At 40.3% G+C, this 15,577-nt stretch overlaps 1 long non-coding RNA gene across 1 annotated transcript; it reads right to left on the reverse strand.

The window, feature by feature from the left end:
* Window positions 1-112: 112 nt before the first annotated feature.
* Window positions 113-15,268, reverse strand: LOC125126548 (uncharacterized). The gene is made up of 5 exons (XR_007134666.1): window positions 14,950-15,268; window positions 8,754-8,848; window positions 7,063-7,239; window positions 5,168-5,334; window positions 113-2,534 (listed from the first exon to the last, which is right to left on the reverse strand). It is a non-coding gene; the product is annotated as an uncharacterized LOC125126548 (long non-coding RNA).
* Between the last annotated feature and the right edge of the window lie 309 nt (window positions 15,269-15,577).

A 15,577-nucleotide genomic window follows, 5' to 3' on the forward strand; every position in this document is an offset into this window, starting at 1 on the left:
TTTTTGAAGTCAGTCATACCTCAATAAAGTGGTCTCAGGCAAAAAAAAAAAAAAAACTTTTTATTTCATTTATCTTTTGCAAAAAATAACATCTCATTGATACTTGCCCTAGATCAGTATCAAGGGAAGAGTTTGACAAAGAAAGGACATAGAGGAAAGAAAATTAAATGTACAGATGGCAACTTTTGTCCCATATATAAGGTAAATAATGGATGATCATATTCAATAAAACTGTCAATACTATTTTACCAATGAAGAAAGCAAGGTCCTGAGAGATAGAATGATCCATCCAGGGTGTACATTAAGTGACCTGCAGAGTTAGGATTTGAACCCAGTTGTGCTCATGGAAACCCTTAAGCCCCGTAGCACAAGGTGGATGCTGTTCAATCTTTTCCAAAGTTTACTGAGGGCTGTAAGGAAGTCACCAGATTCCCAAATTCACAGAGAGCCTCTGCCCTGTTCACCATCCGGTTCATTCATCTCCCTAATTCTCATCTTCTAGTAGCATCTGCCTGGACCTGCATGAGTTGTCAAGAACCCAGACTCTCTGAGGAAATCTGGACAGTCAGGTGTCACCTAAACATTCAATACAGAGATAAGGACTAACTAGGACTTTATCCAAGTTTAGCAACAACCACATGTAGAATGTTGACCTGGAGCGCCTGCAGACAGGGCACTGCTACTCATTTAACCTCTCGTGGCCTCAGATAGCTCCTGTCTTCTGGGAAATGCAGAAGAAATTAACGCACCCTAATCTGTTGTGGGCTCAAATCTGTCTCTGCTCTTTGAAATTTGTGACCCTCAGGTAAGTCCCTCCTCTGAGAATCTCATGCCTTCCCACAATGTTCTGAACTCCAAGTGAAAGGATATTAAGAGTATGTTTGAAATCACATACAATGTGCTAAAAGGAGGTAAGCAGTATTTTCTCAAATGTCCAATTGCATTGATTTAGATTCTCGATCCAGATTGCCATGACACTCTACACAGCACAGTTTTATGGCAAAGGATGTCACTGGAGCCAGAGCTCCCAGCTTGGATACTGGCTTTGCTATTTACTATCAGTGTAACCTTCTACGCTCCTTAGTTTCCTCATATTTAATACGGGGACAATAATTGTACTTAGATCACAGGATTATAATGAGGACTAAATGAGTAAATATACACAAAAGGCATAAAAGTGTGCAAATACATACCTCATTACTTATGCCATATATATACACATATAAAATGTACTGTATATATATGATACGCAGAAAATTTGTTAGTAGAATATGGAAAAACCAGGTGGGGTCTAGGAGCCATGTTGGGATCTGCTAGATGGTGGGTAAAGGGATTGGACTCACCTCCCTAATTTTTCCCCTCCCCACACTCCAGAAAGCGTTGTGACTGTTCCATAGCTCTGTGACACAGGTCTAGAACTCCAGACTAGAATGGGTATTCTCTGCTCAGCTTCCTGAGGTACTAGTGCATTTTAGATCACGGAGAACTCTGGCTAGTTGTGTCAGCATTTTAGTGAGTCCTGAGGCATTGGTTCCATCTTTCACTTTTGTACAAAGTTGGGTCACCTTTCTGCCTTGTTAATGCATCCAGCAGTGCACATAATTACCAATGTTTGACAAAAAGAGAGACATTAGTCTGGTAAGGGAGCTCTAGGCTCAGCCCACAAAAGAGAATGACTAGACTATTATTTTTCCTTTCCCTACTCCCACTATTCCCAATCAATTATTGGAATGGAGACAGAACAGGGATGGGAGTTCTCAAGAGAGATTAGCACATCGTTTGACGAGGAGAAGTGGTTGGGTGGACAAGGGTTTCTATCCAAAGTTCAAGACCATCTAACTAGATGTGGTCAAGAGTTCCAGGGTGAAATCCAAACACTGTGATTCATGGGCCATGGATTGGTTCACATAAGAGAGTGCAGGGCACCTGAAGAGAACAGGCCTTCAATGCTTGTTTAGCAGCTGCCTTCCCATTATAAGGGTTACCTGGCCAAGACTCTCCCCTTGTGTTTGGCTGACCCACAGAGTAATACTGAGTCTCTGAAAGCCTCTGATACAGATTCTACTCATGAAGCAGAATTTTGTAGAGTGGGGCACACATGATCTAGAAAATGTGAATTTCTAGGCCCCTTTACAGCAGAGGTCTACTATCTGAAATATCAATTGAGGATCAAAGGCAGCAAGCCATTCTTTGAGTCTGACAAAGAAGAATCAGTAGAAAATGTTTGCTTTTAAAATGAGTAACATGGAACAATACAGAATTCAATTTTAACACAGAATGTCACTTTACTCATTAATAAATGTTGGCTGTTTAGAAATAAGAGTATAAGAAATAGGTCACACTGTTCAATTTTTTCTTGTATTTCAGCATCAACTCAGCAAAAGGAGGAGAATGTGGGAGTTTTACAAGCTAAGGTTTTGTAATTCACTCCAGGCCTTTCGCAGGGATACCCTTTGCTCCTTTCTCAAGGGCTCAGGTCCACAGTTCTTGGGGCGTCGCTTCCCAGTGCTAGTCCTCCCTCTGAGGAAGGCTCACTGCAAATAAATCAGAATCAGGGACACTTCTAAATCCCTTCCCTCCCCTCTACGGGAATGAAAACTGGTGGAGCTGGGCAGTGCGTCGTACCCACGGCAAGGTGGTGTGAGGTAGCAGAAGCAGTATAGGTAGTTTTGGGGGAAATATTTTGGGGCCTGACGTTGTACAAGTTGTTAACTTCCCTAGTATTCTGACTCACCCTTTGAGAAGGCATCTGGCTTGCCAAGCGCACAGGGATCAATTAGCAACAGTGCCCATGGAGCCCCTCTGAAAACAACACAGCACTGAGCCTATGCTGGCCTAAGCATTTTCTCATTGACCTTTTGACATTGAGACTTGATTCCTGGGGCTCTCAGCGCAAATTTTCTAACAGCTTCCTCTCAACTGAACATTTTACAGAGACTTCTCTAAGATCCCTTCTTTCTTCCTTCAACCAACAAGCTATTTGCCTAACTTGAGAGCTTCCTGGAAAGGCTCCAACTTGCTCTATGGAAATGATTCATCTCTTGTTTTTCCATATGTCCCTCTCCCTGGCTTGTCTCTAGGAATTCCAGGACCCCACAGCAGGTTAGGGATGGCACGGAAAGGGGACCCATAGAGAATGGAAGTGAAAGGAAGGCCTGGGTTGAGAGATAACAAGGGTGTCATGAAACAGGAATGTGGAGAAATGGGACCGTTGTGAGGCCTGTCACCATCCTGCTCCTGGATACAATGTTTACCTCTTGTCTCTCACAGGGGCCTGCAAAAGCTCTCTTTGGATGGTAGCTTTCTAGAGCAGTGAGAGTGCGATTTTGCTCTGAGGAGTGTAACAGAACAGCCACAGAGCAGACATCCTATTATGAGAAGAGCTGGAGGAAACGCTGTTTTGACTATTACCTCCGAGACTCACCGAGGCATCACTCTCTCTGCCCCCCGGCGTCACACGGGGCCCAACCACCTTCTCCATTTCCCTGAGGTCTCCATCAACACGGGGTGCCCACTTCCATCAGGCCTCCATTACCCCCGAATCCAACGATACCCATGGATCTTCTTCCATATCACCTCTTCCTTTTTCCTCCCTACCCCTTTGGCTTCCTTTATTTATTTTTCCTATTTTTGCCATTTAATCTTCTCTGAACTTGATTACTTCTTCTGTTTTACAGTGGGTTTTGCTTTTTCCTTTTTCTAATTTCTTAAGGTGGAAACTGAGTCACTGATTTATAGCCTTTCGCCTTTTCCAGTGTAGGCATTTAGTGCTTTATATTTCCCTCTAAGTATGGCTTTAGATGCATTTCACAAATTTAGATGTGTTTTCATTTTCATTCAGTTCACAGTAATTCATTTCCTTTTTTCTTTTTCTTTAACCAGCCTGATTATTTAGAAGGATGCTATTTAGTCCCAATATTTGGGCGTTGTCCAGATACTTTCCTATGACTGCTTCTAACTTAGTTCTGCTGTGGTCAGAGAACACGTCTGACCTTTTACATTTATTAAGCCTTGTTTACGACCTCAGAAATACGACTTGCCTTGATAAATGTTCTGTGTGCAGATGTGTATTCTGTCATTGTCGGGTGAAATATTCTACAAATGTCAGTCAAGTTGGTGGACAGTGAGGTTCAAGTCTATCTACTATATCCTTGCTAACTGTTCTATTAATTAAGAGAGGGAACTGAAAGTTCCACCTATAACTGTGAATTTACTTGTTTTCCTTGTTGTTACATGAGTTTTTTCTTTATAAATTTTAATGCTCAGCTACTAGGTGAATAAACTTACACAGTTACATCCTCCTGATAGACTGTCCTCTATCATTATGGAATGGTCTTTATTCCTGATAATTATTCTTTGTTCTGAAATATATTTTGGGTTTGTGTGTGTGTGTTTTGCTTTTTAGGGATACACCTGTGGCATATGGAAGTTCCCTGGCTAGGGATCGAATTGGAGGTGTAGCCACAAAGTCCTATGAAACAGCCACAGGAATGTCATATCTGAGCCACACCTGTGAACTAAACCACAGCTCATGGCAATGCCAGATCCTTAACCCACAGAGCAAGGCCAGGGATCAAACCAACATCCTCATGGGTACTAGCCACGCTCATTACTGCTGAGGCACAATGCAAACTTCCTATTCTGTCTGATATTAACGTAGCTCCTTCAGCTTTCTTCTGACTTGGCTTAGCTTGGTGTATCTTTTTCCATCCTTTTACTTTCAAACTATTTGCGTCTTTGTTTTTAAAGTGTGTTTTCTGTAGGAGCATAAAGTTGGGGTTGAGCTTTTTTAGCCAACATGACAATCTCTTCCTTTAACTGTTGTGTCTGTACTTATATGTAATGTGATAGTTTACATTGTTAGATTAAATATATTATCTCCATTTTATTTTCTATTTGTCCTATCTGTTCTTCTCTTTTTTTTTTCTGCCTTCTTTTGGATTGTTTGTTGTAATTCCTTTTTATCCTCTTTTTGGATTATTAGCTATAAAATAACTTTCTATTTTAGTGGTTTGTCTAGTATTTGTACTATTCACCTTTAGCTTATCCCAATCGATCTGCAAGTAACACACCACTTCGCGAATAGCCTAAGAGCCTTACAGTATGTTCATGGTCATGTGCTGCCATCACATGACCACATGGCCCCTCCAAAGATGGCCTGGCCTACCTCTGGCAGGTACAACTGTAGACAATGTGACACTCTTCAGACGGCCACATCTGGGAGCTCTCCAAGGATCTCCTTGGATAAGGAATCCCAAAGCAATATGAGGCATTGGATTAGGCTTCCTCTTGATCATCTCAACAAAATCTGGAGCCAGCGCCTATTAGTACCACCTGCAACAAAGAGAGTGTCATCAATCAGGACACATTTCTCAAGGGACTTTACTTCTAGATGCTTCAATATCGGGGCAGGGGGCAGGGTGTTACAGGGTTCAGTGAATGCATAACATCAGTGGTCTCCCCCACTGTTCTTCAGATATGGATTCTCTAAGCTCATTTAAAAAAATCCAACTTGTTTATCAACAAGATATCTCACTTCCAGGACCTAAGAGAGGTTTTGGTTTTTTTAAATACCAAAATTTAAGGATTAAGATTGAATCTTTAAACTTATTTAAAACAGTGATTTTTAAAGTTTTTAATGGAGTTTTTTTTCCAACAATAAATCTTGGCAGGCATCACAAATCATGAAGTAGTTCAAAAAAACAGTCTACAACCAGAGAGGCAGGAAGGGTAGCACAACACGGTGGTTAAGAATGTGGACTCTACCGTCGACAGATGAATGGATTAAGATGTGGTTCATATATACAACCAAGTACTCCTTGGCCATAAAAAAACCCCCAGAATAATGCCATTTGCAGCAACATGGATGCAACCAGAGATTATCATGCTAACAGAAGTCAGAAAGACAAATGTCATGTTATCAATGACATGTGGACTCTAACATGTGGCACAAAGGAACCCATCTACAAAACAGAAGTAGAGCCACAGACAAGGAGAACAGACTTGTGGTTCCTAAGGGGGAGGAGGGAGGGAAAGGGATGGACTGGGAGTTTGGGGGTAGCGGATGAAACTGTATTTAGAATGCATAGACAATGAAGTCCTGTCCTCTGTATAGCAAGGGAAGTATATCCAGCTTCCCGGGATAGACCATAGTGAAAAGGGGTATAAGGAATGTATGTATGTGTATGACTAAGTCACTGCTATTCAACAGAAATCGGCACAATTTTGTAAATTGATTATAGTTAAATCTTTAAAAAAGAGTGTGGGCTCTGGATTAAGAATATCTGGGTTTGAATTGTGGTTTCTGATTAATGCAAACGAAGACGCTCTTTTTTATTTTGCTTTGTTCTGATTTTGGTATCTTGATTTTTTTTTTTCCAGTGTAAAGGAAAGGAGTTAAATGTAGTTCCTACTGTGGCACACTAGGTTAGGAACCTGACTGCAGTGGCTTGGGTCACTGAGGAGGTGTGGGTTTGATCCCTGGCCCAGAGCAATGAGTTAAAGGATCCTCAGAGTTCCCGTTGTGGCTCAGCAGATTAAGTATCCAACACAGTGTCTGTGTGGATATGTTTTTGATACCTGGTCCTTCTCAGTGGGTTAAGGATGTGGTGTTGCCACAGCCATGGTGAAGGCTGGAGATGCAGCTCAGATCCAGTGTTGCTATGGCTGTGGCATAGGCTTGCAGCTGCAGCTGATTGGACCCCTAGCCCGGGAACTTCCAAATGCCTCAGGTGTGGACCCCCCCCCCCCCCGAAAAAAAGGATCCTGAATTGCCACTAGAGCATAGGTCTCACCTGTGGCTCAGATTCAATCCCTGGCCTAGGAACTTCCATATGCTGTGGGTGTAAAGTGGAGGGAAGGAAGGAAAGGAAGGAGAGAGAGAGGGAAGGAAGAAAAGGAAAGGCGCTAAAAACAGTTCCCGGGCCAGGGGTAGAACACACACCATAGCAGTGATCCAAGGGCCCAAGCCACACCAGTGAAGACGCCCGATCCTTAACCCACTGAGCCAGCAGGTAGTTCCATGTGTTTTTTTCCTTTTGATGATGGAAAATGTGTGCTGACCTTCAAAGCAGCTTTTCCAGCTTTCCAGCACTGACACCAGTCTTTGTGTAGGTGCTGTCTTCTTCAGTCTGGTGAAAAGATCCCCAGAGGAAGGCTGGTGACAGTGGCATACAGGGCATGGCATCGAGGTAAGCCATGACGGCTGTGGTGCCTACTGCCAAGAGGGTTATCAAGATCCTGGTGGTGAGAAAGAGGTACAGTCCTTAAGAAGAGTGGACATGGCCCCAAATAACCATCTCAAGGACTACCTGAGCTCCCTCCCAGCTCCATATTTGTAAAACTAGCTGACAGTCACTAAATGATTTCCTAGAGAATTCTGTGAATTTTCAGTCTCTTCACCAAGTCAGAAATGGAGTACTTCCCTGTGGCAGGGATGTAGCAAAACCTCTGTATCCAGTTAGGGTACAAACCATCAGAGGGTAGAATCCTCAATCTGCACCATAACATGACGCACAACAGGAAGTCCTTATACAGATAACTGAATGGGTTTCTCTGGGGCTACTGCAGATAAAGACTTAAAACACCAGGACTGCTAACCGAACACAAGAGGAAGGTGAAATTCCTAGCTATAATTACACGGACAGAAATGATACTAACCTGTCTATGCCTAGTAAGTAAGCATTATGATATAGAGCTGAAGTATATCCAATTTCCTGGGATAGATCATAAAGAAAAGGGATATAAAGAATGAGAAAACAAAAATGACACCTAGAATATGAGATTAAGATTCGGTGTGGGGAAGTATGCCAAGGATGCACCTAGAAAGAAAAGGAAGTCGCGCTCTCATAGATCATCTAATATATGACTATACCTTCTTGAATATTTAATTCTGTTTGCATTTTTCAGCTTATTAAAATGTAACTTTTTCACTTGAATTTTTACAGCCGTTGAAATGGAAAAGCATTAAAGCTAAGGAATCAACATAAGAACAGGTTTTGTGCATTTGTTATTTGTTTTTATTCATCTATTGTTATAGCAATATTGATGTTGAAAATTTGAAATTTGTTTAGGCATACTGTAAAATAATTTAGTAATTCTGTTAATGTGTGGTTGGGAACAAGTATTTTCAGTGAAAGATGAAATACTTGTAAAATATCAAGGATTTCATGAAAAGTATAAATAGATCAGTACAAATTCATAATTTAAAACAATATGTGCTGATCCTTTGCCAAGTCCATTGAAGGTAGTCTAAACTTAATAACACCCAATTGGTTATGAGCACCTAAAAGAGCCAGATTGGGGTTTTTCAACACTAATCTCCAATATGAGAAGTCAGTGCTCTTTGGAGAAGTAGTGGGCTCCAGATCTGGTGGAGGAAATACATTAGCTGAATCTCAGGTATTGTTACTAGGGCATTTTCTTAACCATCTGTCTTGAAGAATAGAAACTATCATCGTATTGAACTATTTTAGTGTTCAATTTCATGTCTTGTGGTTTGTCTTGAAAAATCTTTGTGTAATGAAAGTCACAGTTATTTTGGATTTTCTTCTAGGAATTTATAGTTTCTACATTTATGTTTATGCCTATGACCTTTCTCATTAATTTTTAATGTATCATTTGAATCAAAGAATTAAAGGGATTGTTTGTGGGACATACGGATTTCCAAGCATTCCAGCATTGTCTCTTGAAAAAAACTACCTTTCGTTTGTTGAGTTTTTGGCAGCTTTGTTAAAAATCTGTTGTCCACTTACCTGCATGCTCCAGTCTTGGCTGGTGACTTTAAACATTTCCCGAGAACTCTCAGATCTCTCCAGCATCAGAAATTCTAAGGGAAGAAGGAGGATTTCTGGGTAGGAGAGAGGGAAGAGATGTGATTTGTTAAGGATACCGAAGTAACTTCCTGAGCATGAATTAAAAAGTGAACAAATGAAAAAGGAGACTCAACAGTTAAATAAAGATTTCTTAAACTGCTAAAAAAAATTTATTGTCCATTTGTGTCTAGACTATACTGATCCATTGACCTATTCTTATGCCAATACTACATCCTTGATTACTCTAGCTTTATAATAAGCTGAGAAATCAAGTAATGTGAGTCTTCTTGAGTGTTTTGTTCTCTAGGTCTTCTGCATTTCCATATAAGATTTGAATCAGCTTGTCAAATTCCACATAAATGTCTGTTGATGACTGGATTGAATATATAGATCAATTTGAGGAAAAGTGTTATCTTAACAATCAATACTGAATATTTCCATCTGTATATACAGTGTATCTCATTTATTTAGGTATTTTGTGAAACTCAATTAAGTCTAGTAGATTTTTTAAAATAGTTTTGCAAACATGTATCTACCATGTTGTCTGCAAATAAAGACAATTTTATTTTCCTTTCCTGACTTTGTTCCATCCCTCCACTTTTTTTGTTTTCCCTACTGCACTGGCTAAGATCACTAGGAAGAGCAGAGCAGACATATTTAACATTTTTTCAATTTTAGAGCAAGACTGTATAGTCTTTCACCATTAAATATGCTCACTGTAGATGTTCTATAGATGTCCTTTAACAATTTGAGGAAGCTACCCTTTATTCCTAGTTGCTGAGTATTTCTTCTAAACAGATGTGGAATTTTGCCAAATAATTTTTCTGCATCTATAGAAATGATCTTATGGTTATTATTTTTAGGATACTGATATGACGACTTATACCAACTTCTTTTTTGTATATTGGACAAAACTTGCATTCTTGAATTAAACTCTTCTTGGCCATGATGTACTTTCTTTTCAAAACATTTTTAGATTTAATTTGCAAAAATATATAAGGATGGTTGTAGCTATGTTCAGGAGAAATATTGGTAACATTGTTTTTTCTTGTAATGTCTCTATCTGGCTTTAGCATCAGGATAATGTTAACCTCATAAAGTATGCCATCAACCACAGGAAAAGAAATGAGAAAGAACTTACTACATGCAGACTAAATAACATGTTACTGAAGAACCAATGGGTCAATGAGGAAATCAAGAAGGAAATTAAAAAACACCTCGAGACAAATGACAATGCAGACACATGCATTCAAAATCTATGGGATGCTGCAAAAGCAGTGCTCAGAGGGAAATTCATAGCAATACAGGCCTTCCTCAAAAAAGAAGAAAAATCTCAAATCGACAGCATAACCCAACACCTAAATGAATTAGAAAAAGAAGAACAGGAGTTCCCATTGTGGTGCAGTGGTTAACAAATCTGACTAAGAACCATGAGGTTGCAGGTTCGGTCCCTGCCCTTGCTCAGTGGGTTAAAGGATCTGGCGTTGCCGTGAGCTGTGGTGTAGGTTGCAGACGCGGCTCAGATCCCACATTGCTGTGGCTCTGGCATAGGCTGGTGGCTACATCTCCAATTAGACCCCTAGCCTGGGAACCTCCATATGCTACAGGAGCTGCCCAAGAAATGGCAAAAAGACAAAAAAAAGAAAAAAAGAAAAAAAGAAAAAGAAGAACAAACAAAACCTAAAGTTAGCAGAAGGAAGGAAATCATAAAGGTCAAAGAGGAAATCAATAAAATAGAGATTAAAAAAACAATTGGGAGTTCCCATTGTGGCGCAGTGGTTAACGAATCCGACTAGGAACCATGAGGTTGTGGGTTCAACCCTGACCTTGCTTAGTGAGTTAACGATCCAGTGTTGCCGTGAGCTGTGGTGTAGGTCGCAGACGTGGCTCAGATCCCGAGTTGTTGTGGCTGTGGTGTAGGCTGGCAGCTACAGCTCCGATTGGACCCCTAGCCTGGGAACCTCCATATGCCGAGGGAGTGGCCCAAGAAATGGCAAAAAGACCAAAAAAAAAAAATTTGAAGAAATCAATAAAACCAAGAGCTGTTTCTTTGAAAAGATAAACAAAATTGCCAATCTCTGGCTAGACTCATCAAGAAGAGAAAAAACCCAAATAAACAAAATCAGAAATGAAAAAGAAGTCACAACAGATAATACTGATATACAAAAAACTCTGAGAGAATACTATGAACAATTGTATGCCAACAAATTTGACAACCTGGAATAAACGGAAAACTTTCTAGAGACTTACCGCCTGCCAAAACTGAATCAAGAAGAAATAGATAACTGAACAGAATGATCACTAGAAGTGAAAATTAATGTGTCATAAAAACATTCCCCACAAATAAAAGTCCAGGAGCAGATGGCTTTACAGGCGAATTCTACCAAACATACAAAGAGGAACTTATACCCATCCTCCTTAAACTTTTCCAAAAGGTTGAAGAAGAAGGAACACTCCCAGAGACATTCTGTGATGCCACCATCACCCTAATTCCAAAACCAGACAAAGATGCCACCAAAAAAGAAAACTATAGGCCAATATCTTTGACGAATATAGATGCAAAAATTCTCAACAAAATTTTAGCCCACCGAATCCAACAACATATGAAAAAGATCATACACCACGACCTGGTGGGATTCATCCCGGGTGCACAAGGATGGTTCAACATTCACCAATCAATCAACGTCATCCACCACATTAACAAAAGAAAAGTCAAAAACCACACGAGCATCTCAATAGATGCAGAAAAAGCATTAGACAAAGTCCAACATCCATTCATGATAAAAACTCTTACCAAAGTGGGTATAAGAGGGAACATTCCTTAACATAACCAAAGCCATTTATGACAAACCCACAACAAACATAATACTCAATGGAGAAAAGCTGAAAGCCTTTCCACTAAAATCTGGAACAAGACAGGGATGCCCGCTGTCACCACCGCTATTCAACATAGTATTGGCAGTCCTAGCCACTGCAGTCAGACAAACCAAAGAAATAAAAGGCATCCAAATAGGAAGAGAGGAGATAACTGCCACTGTATGCAGATGACATGATACTATGTGTAGAAAACCCTAAGGACTCAACCCCAAAACTACTTGAACTGATCAAAAAAATCAGCAAAGTAGCAGGATATAAGATTAACATTCAGAAATCAGTCACATTTCTGTATACTAACGATGAAGCTTTAGAAAAGGAATACAAAAACACAATACCTTTTAAAATTGCACCCCCAAAAATCAAATACCTGGGAATACACCTGACCAAGGAGGCAAAGGACCTATATGCCGAGAACTATAAAACATCAATCAAGGAAATTAAAGAAGATGTAAAGAAATGGAAAGGTATTCCATGTTCCTCCGTTGGAAAAATTTATATTGTAAAAATGGCCATACTACCCAAAGCAATCTACAGATTCAATGCAATCCCCATCAAATTACCCATGACATTTTTCACAGAACCAGAACAATCCAAAAATTTATATGGAACTACAAAAGACCCAGGATTGCCAAAGCCATCCTGAGAAACAAAAACCAGGCAGGGGGCATAACTCTCTCCCAGACCTCAAGCAATATTACAAAGCCGCAGTCATCAAGACAGCGTGGTCCTGGTACCAAAACAGACATACAGACCAATGGAACAGAACAGAGAACCCAGAAATAAACCCAGACACCTATGGTCAATTAATCTCCGACAAAGGACGCAAGACCACAAAATGGGAAAAAGACAGTCTTCTCAGCAAGCGTTGCTGGGAAACCTGGACAGCTGCATGTAAATCAATGAAACTAGAACACACCCTCACACCATGCCCCAAAAATAAACTCAAAATGGCTGAAAGACCTAAATATAAGACAAAATACCATCAAACTCCTGGAAGAGAACCCAGGCAAAACATTCTCTGACATCAACGTTACGAATATTTTCTCAGGTCAGTCTCCCAAAGCAACAGAAAAAAGAGCAAAAATAAATCAGTGGGACCTAATCAAACTGACAAGCATTTGCATAGCGAAGAAAACAAAAAAGACAACTTACAGGATGGGAGAAAATAGTTTCAAATGATGCAACTGACAGGGGCTTAATCTCTAGAATATACAAGCAACTTATGCAACTCAGCAGCAACAAAGCCACAACCCAATGGAAAAATGGGCAAAAGACCTGAATAGACATTTCTCCAAAGAAGATGTACAGATGGCCAACAAGCACATGAAAAAATGCTCAACATCCCTGATTAGAGAAGTGCAAATCAAAACTACCATGAGATACCACCTCACACCAGTCAGAATGGCCATCATTCATAAGTCCACAAATAACAAGTGCTGGAGGGGGTGTGGAGAAAAGGGAACCCTCCCACTCCACTGTTGGTGGGAATGTAAGCTGGTACAACCACAATGGAGAACAGTATGGAGATGCCTTAGAAACCTATACATAGAACTTCCATATGACCCAGCAATCCCACTCTTGGGCATCTACCCGGACAAAACTTTCCTTAAAAAAGACACATGCACCCGCATGTTCATTGCAGCTCTATTCACGATAGCCAAGACATGGAAACAACCCAAATGTCCACCGACAGATGACTGGATTGGGAAGATGTGGTATATACACACAATGGAATACTACTCAGCTATAAAAAGAACGAAATAATGCCATTTGCAGCAACATGGATGGAACTAGAGACTCTCATCCTGAGTGAAGCCAGTCGGAAAGAGAGAGGCAAATACCATATGATATCGCTTATGTCTGGAATCTAACATATGGCACAAATGAACCTTTCCACAGAAAAGAAAACATGGACTTGGAGAATAGACTTGTGGTTGCTGAGGGGGAGGGGGAGGGGGAGGGGAGGGCGTGGGGTGGTTGGGGAGCTTAGGGTTAATAGATACAAACTATTGCCTTTGGAAGGGCTTAGCAATGAGATCCTGCTGTGTAGCAATAGGAACTACATCTAGGCAGTTATGATGGAGCATGATAATATGTGAAATAGTACGTGTACATGTATGTGTAACAGGGTCACCATGCTGTACAGTAGAAAAAAAATTGTATTTGGGAAGTAACTATTAAAAAAATTTAAAAAAAAATAAAGTAAGCCAGGTCAGGGATAATTCCTCTTTTCTAAAACAGGTATAATAGAATTGGCCGTTTTTTTTCCTTATTTAGTCATATTCAAAACTTCTTAATAGCTTTAAATATTTGTAGATTCTGTAGCGATGCTGCCCCATTTCACTGCTTTTAATGGATATTTGTGTCTTCTCTATATTGCCATGAGATATCCAATGGCACTGTTAACCAAAATTTCAGAAATGAAGATTTGATTGAACTTAAAAGATTTGGGTTTTGTTTTTTTAAAGGACTTCAGCCCAGAAGACAGAGGTTAAAGAAACACCTGAATTGTGTTGTGCTGACCTACAAAACGGGAGAGGCTTATAAAGGCAAAAACACAAAAAATGAGTTATTTACATGCTTTTCTTTTTAAATCAAGAATTATAATTGGAGCTGGCAAGAAGGATGCTTGTTAAGACTGGTTAGGATAAAAAATGGTTGCATGATTACGACGGGAGACCTTGAGACCATAAGGTTGAAGTTGGCAGGTGTACTGAATATGGCTGGTGGTGCCCTTGGGTCTGGTACAGTTCAAACAAAGTTAAATATTTCAGTGGTGCAGAGATGTGTCTGAGATCATACAATCATTGGCTGCCTGACACCATGTCTTTACGCCTGAGCTATTAGCCCATTATAGTTTCAATTTATCATCAGCATTCACCCTTCCAGTCAACGATTTTGCTTTGTTGTTCCTCCATATTTTATAGTTTTTCCCTCCAGATTCCCACATCCCTGTCAGGTATGCCCTCTCCTCTGCAGAGATTCTCACCCAGTTTCAGAATAGATAGTTCAGCCATTCAGGAAGGGAATAAGGTGGACAGAAATGTGAAGGATTCAGGTGAGAATTAAGAGAACATGTTTAAACCATTTTAACCATATAGACACCCTCATCTTTTCCATGTATGCTCTCCTGCAGAACACCTCCAGAAGGGGTCCTCATTTAAAGTTCCGCATGGAGGGACAGACAGGACCACCAGAGGGAGGGCAGATGTTTTAAAGATATTTTGCTCTGAAATCTATGGCAGGCATGAATTCCTACCTCAAGAGATTTCCTTTGAAAGTGTCCTCCGTTCTGGGGAAAACACTGGAGCTGCAAGGCAGGGGTCAGAAAGGAACTGAAGAAACATTAGACAGAGACTTTAATGTGCAATCTATATAAGTCTGAGTAAAAATGATAAAAGTATAATGTCACTTTAAAATACAAAGAAGGCCACCAAGGTCAGAGATAGTCATAGGAATGGGATAGAAAAGCAGTGTCTGAACTGCAAAGCAACTTCAGATGCATCACATAATTTTTTTTTTCTTTTTAGAGCCACACCCACAGCATATGGAAGTTACCAGGCTAGGGGTTGAATTGGAGCTACACCTGCCAGCCTATACCACAGCCACAGCAACGCAGGATCCAAGCCGCATTTGCGACCTACAGCAGAGCTCCCAGCAATGCTGGATCTCTGACCCACTGGGGGAAGGCAGGGATTGAACCCACATCCTCATGGATACTAGTTGGATTCATTTCCGCTGTGCCACAGCAGGAATGCCACATCACACTAATCTTAGATCCTGTTACAGGAGAATAGAAAGGAAAGATAAAAAATATTAACTGAAAATGTGACCTACATTGTATTTTTAAGAATAAAAAATATTCATATGGATAAAGTAGACTTGCC

This window comes from Phacochoerus africanus, chromosome 4, assembly GCF_016906955.1.
Source record: "Phacochoerus africanus isolate WHEZ1 chromosome 4, ROS_Pafr_v1, whole genome shotgun sequence".
Taxonomy (NCBI): domain Eukaryota; kingdom Metazoa; phylum Chordata; class Mammalia; order Artiodactyla; family Suidae; genus Phacochoerus; species Phacochoerus africanus.